Genomic DNA, 5,662 nt, shown 5'->3' with positions numbered 1-5,662 from the left:
TATATTCCACGTATGTATAATATGTCAAAATACATTCTACTTTCATGTATAACTAAAAAGAACAAATAAAAAAATAAATTTTTAAAAAAAAAAAAAAAAAAAAGATGTTGTGTCCGCCAAAAAATAAATAAATAAATAAATAAATATTATAAAAAAAAAAAAAGTCCTCTAGGCTTTCAGGGCAGAAATTATGCTTCGCTGTCCCCCTGTCCCTAGGGAAGCGACCCCCCCCGCCCCCCGCCTTTCCCGAGCCCCATCCTGCCCTAAATGGAAGGCTATTTCATCACTTGCTTGGCAGGTACACTACAGCCTCTGCAACTCATGGTCTCTGAGATTGTCTTCTGAGGTCTCACCAGGAAGAAGAAAGAGCTCATATGTTCCTCTTAGAGCACTCTCAGAGAATGCAAGTCAAAGTCTGGCAAAAACCTAGAAAGACTTTATATATTTAAGATGTAAAACATGATGTTTTGATATGCATATGCAATGACAGTAGTTTACAAAAACCACAAACACAACTACCCAGCTCCTTCTCAGACAAATTTGTTTGTTGTGAGGCTGGGCATTGAACCCAGGGCCTTAGTGCATGGGACACAAGCACTCTACCAACTGAGCTATATCTCCAGCCCCCATACATATCAGTTTTATTACCCTCAGCTCAAGGTACCTATCTGGGCATCTCATTACTGCGCAAGGATATATCAGAAAGGCAGCAGACGGGTGTGGGGGGTTGGCAGGGGAGCTATGGATCCTCCACGCCCCTCCCCCTCCTCATGAAGTTGCTCAGCCCATTTATTCCTTCACAGTCTGAAATGGGATTGCTCCCATCCCCTGAAAGCATCTCTCACATCTTCATCTCTGCTCATTTATTCACACTTCTTTTGCTGGGAACTCATTCTCCCCTGGTTGAAATCTACCTTCTGCTTTGAACTCCAGTAGCATTTAATTTTCACCTATCTTTGGTATTTGTCACATTCATGGTCTTCATTACAATTATTATAAAAAATTTATTTTGTGGGGAACACTCATTCCAGGATGTGTTGACTGAATCTAGAATCACAAATAAAAGCCAATTAAGATTCTAAACCCAATTTGTTTTGTCTTCACAGTTCTGGCAAACCAAAAAAGGGACCTGAAATGTACTTCTGGCAAATTCCTGAGAACCCTTGAGGAACACCAGAGAGGTGCCACTGACCCCTTTTGCAGTCCCTTATCTTCTTGGAACCCCAGGGGTCGTAAATTAAGTGCCTGTTAGGTCAGACTTTGCCCTTTTTCCTTGAGTCCCCCAATCTTTGTGATTTTCAAATCCAAGTTTAGTTTGTGCCATGAGACAGTATATGACCTTTTGGTATTTGCAATTGCTGACAAGTTATTGGCAAGAGTGGAAGTCAAGACAGAAAGAGGAATGGGTTCAATAGAGAGGACACTTAGTGTCTGGGTCAGGCACAAACTGGCAATAAATGGCAATTACTGCAGAAAGTGTGAACTCTGGCTTTTGGAAATCCTCAGGGACTTTGTGTTCTATCCTCTTTGTTTCATTTTCTTAGGGGAAAATCATGGCTAAGTTCGTCAAGGGGATTTAAGAGTCAAAGCTACAATTTGATTTGTGAGCCATGGTTCAGGCCTCTGGCACTTCAGATCTGTAAGAGCACTCACCACCAAAATAATAATAGTAATAATACTCTCATGAAAGGATAAGGTCACCATGGCACAGGGTAGCTAACATTGGGTGACTCAAAATGTTCATGCAACAAGGTCCACTGAGAGAGCATTACATGACCCAACTCTGTGGGTTTCACTCTTAGGCTTTTTATCTTGGCTCTACCCAAGGCCATCAACAGGTAGGACAGTCAAAGAAAGAACAAAGGTTGTTTATTTAACTTAGTTGCCTGCTGGAATAGACATAATGGTCAGAGGATGAAGAGAGATCCTCAGTATAAATGATTCTTGGGGGATGGTTGGTGATAGGGTCTGAGTATGGTGAAATCCCCTCTCCTGGGATAAAAGTTGATTTCTCCTCATTGCTGGGACACCCTGGGAAGAGGACTGATGACAACTGATTTCCTATTGAAGGATCTGTTTGGACAGATAAGGGGAATTGAGAAAGCCTTGCCTGTTTTCCTTTTGGTAATCAATATATCAAGGAAACATGTTTTGGGGTGGCATTTCTTGAATGTCTTCAGCTAGTTTTGTTTAATGAGCAATTTAAGCATAATTGTTAGGGATGAGTAACTAGGTAAAAGTAGACAGGATAAAAGTTTATAAATGAATTTGTCACAGTTTCAAAAGTCTTTTTCAGTAACTTGAAATCTTAAAGCCATGTTATGTTAAACTAATATTCATTAAAAACATCTGAGTCATTTCTACTCAAAATACTGAAACATTAATTGCCAAACGGAAATTTAAAGTGCATCTTATTTTTATATGGTATATAGTATCTAAATGTATTTGGGTCTTTTATTAAACATGAAAAATTGTCTTATGAAGAAATACCTTTCTAAAAATTATGAAATGGTGCTCTTCTACAAAATGCTGATATAAATCAGTTCAAAATTGTATACTTCCGGGGCTGGGGATGTGGCTCAAGCGGTAGCGCGCTCGCCTGGCATGTGTAAGGCCCCGGGTTCGATCCTCAGCACCACATACAAACAAAGATGTTGTGTCTGCCGAAAACTAAACAATAAACGTTAAAAAATTCTCTCTCTCTCTCTCTCTCCCCCTCCCTCTCCTCTCTCTCTAAAAAAAAAAAAAAAATTGTATACTTCCTAGATTTTCACTAGAAGTTAAGGTCACTAAGAATTAAAAATTCTAGGGCTGGGGTTTCAGCTTAGTGGTGGCACAGCATTTGCCTGGCACTGGGTTCGATCTTCAGCCCTGCATAAAAATAAATAAAGGTATTGTGTCCAACTAAAAATGTAAAAAAAATTCTAGGGGATAGGGGTGTAGCTCAGTAGTAGAGCATGTGCTTAGCAAGAGTGTAATCCTGGGTTCAATCCCCAACATCAAAGAAGAACAAAGAAAACTTCTAATTAATATTTTAAAGCAATTAAGGGCTAGGGTTTTGACCCAGTGGTAGAGCACTTTCCTAGCATGTGTGAGGCACTGGGTTTGATCCTCAGACCACATAAAAATAAATAAATAAAATAAAAGTCCATCAACATCTAAAAAAATATGGCAATTAAAACCAGAATTATTACAAAATTCCTATTTTTGGAAGAAAAGTAAGACATGTTTGTTAAGCAAAGCTATGAGTATGTTTTCATTAAGGGAAAAAAAGAATACCTTTTGTCCTAAAGTGGAAAGACTAGCTGTTCCAAAATAAGATGTATAGAACAAAAACTAAGTGGGCAAGAAAGTTGTAAAAGGTTTGGGGAAGATGAAACTTGTAGGAAAAAAAAATTTGTGTGTGGTCAAGCTGGCTAAAATTAGAAAGGAATTAAGTTTTTCTAAAAATTGACATTAATATCAAACATACACTGATACAAAACTAGAATTTGGTCCTTTGTTAAAACAAGGTTTTCTTGGAGTACCGATCTGCTCTTAATAGAAAATAGTGAAAGGCCACTTAGTTGGCCTAGGAGACAAAGATTCTGTGACTTATCAAGATAATTTCTTGGATTTTGTGCCTTTTTTTTAAAATTATGTCTTTGATTACTTGAGTCTTTTCATATTCAAAGAACTATTTTTGTTGTTGTTGTTTGTTTTGGTACCACAGATTGAACCTAGGGGTGATCTACCACTGAACTACATTTCCAGTCCTTTTTAAAAATTTTTATTTTTAAAATAGGGTCTCCCTATTTGCCTAGGCTGGCGACCTTCCTGCCCAGTCTCAATAGTAGCTGGGATTGTAGGTATGTGCCAAGGGGGCTTGCTTGACCTTAAATTAACTTCTAGGATTTTCCAGTTGAGCCCCTGGAAAACCTCAAAAGTTGGGTCTCTCACCTTGTAAAAGGAAAACAAATTAGGCTTATTTTAAATGATAAACAATATGGGAAGGAAATAAGAAATGATGTTAGACCTTTAACATATTTATGGGTATATTATTGATATAAGTGATCCCCAAATTGTATGAAATTTCTAGAAATCTGATGGTACCCTATATTTTGGTTATATTAAAATGTTGTGGGGGGGGATTCCACCTCTTGGGTCCCCTTCTTCCTCTGGGAGAAGTCTTTTCTGCTGTCCTTTAATAAACTTCTAATTTCTACTCTGAAAAAATAAATAAATAAAATAAAATGTTGTGGGGGGCTGGGATTGTGGCTCAGTGGTAGAATGCTCGCCTAGCATGGATGGGATCCAGGTTAGATCCTCAGTACCACATAAAAATAAAGGCATTGTGTTATGTCCATCTATACCTAAAAAATAAATATTAAAAAAAATTGTTGTGGGCTGGGGATATAGCTCAGTTGGTAAAATGCTTGCCTTGCATGCACAAGGTCCTGGGTTTGGTCCCCAGCACCAAAAAAAAAAAAAAAATATATATATATATATATATATATATTCCACAGAAATAACATATTTTTCCTACTTGACCTCAAACAACCTAAGGACAAGGGTCACTGAGTATGTTGTGTTTGTGTACTGAGGATTGAACCCAGGGGCTGTTTTCTCACTGAGCTACATTCCCAGTCCTTTTTAAATTTAGAGACACTGTCTAAGTTGATGAAGTTGGTCTCACAATTGGGATCTTTCTGCCTCAACCTCCTGAGTAGCCTGGATTATAGGGGTAAGTCCCCACAACTTGGAGACAAGGGTCACTTAAAGGACCTCAAAAGCAAACACGACATCAGGAAATTTTTAACATAAAACATACACAATATTTACATACAACACAATATACACTATGTAATAATATAAATAATATACTATACATATATAATATATACAGATATTTGTTTTGTTATTTCTTTGGGTAATTTGTTGATTTTTTCCCCCTACCCCAAAGAAGATCATAGCCAGGCCTTAATGTTCCCTAGTTGAAGGGGTCTAAGTTTCAGATCCAAATGTCCACAATTTCCAGGTTCCAGAATTCCTGAAAAGGGTGGGTTCATTGGATCCGTGTTGGTTCATCAGATACAAAGGGAGAAGGGATACAGTGACTAGTTTGGGGAAAACAAAATTCTGTGAAGGGAAGGGAAAGTTGGGGAAGGCCCCGAATTTTTTTGGGGGTGGTGGTGGTGGTAGAGACCCAGGCTCCACTTGCATACAGTACCCCAGGGTGAGAATACCTTGGGAAACTATGTATCTTGGCCTTTTGGGCAGTGTTAAAGCTCTCTCTTCCAGCAAATTTGGAATGGTTTGTGAAAGGCCAACTGAGGCAGAAGACTAACGTTCACATCAGTGGTAGAAGGAGCCATCCTAATGATGCAGCTATCCTGAAGGACCTGGCCTTGAATCCACCTTTTCGGAGGAGAAACACTAAGTCAGCAGAAAGCAACAGAATATGTTAGATGATTTACTAAAAAACTTCTCTAATAAGATTTCTCTGACCAACAATGCCTAACGTTTTAAAACCTAACATACTGGAAGCCTTGGGACACGACTTCTTGGGTTCTCATCGCTCATGTAAACTTCCCTCTTCGTTGAAGCCCTGCAATAAGTGGCCTTAAGTCTTCCCACTGAGGCAGCCTCCGATTTCTCACTCCAGCATTCCCTTCTCCATCCC

Source organism: Marmota marmota, unplaced genomic scaffold (genome assembly GCF_001458135.2).
Source record: "Marmota marmota marmota unplaced genomic scaffold, marMar, whole genome shotgun sequence".
In the NCBI taxonomy this organism is placed as follows: Eukaryota; Metazoa; Chordata; class Mammalia; order Rodentia; family Sciuridae; genus Marmota; species Marmota marmota.
Note: the sequence above shows the minus strand (reverse complement) of the source record.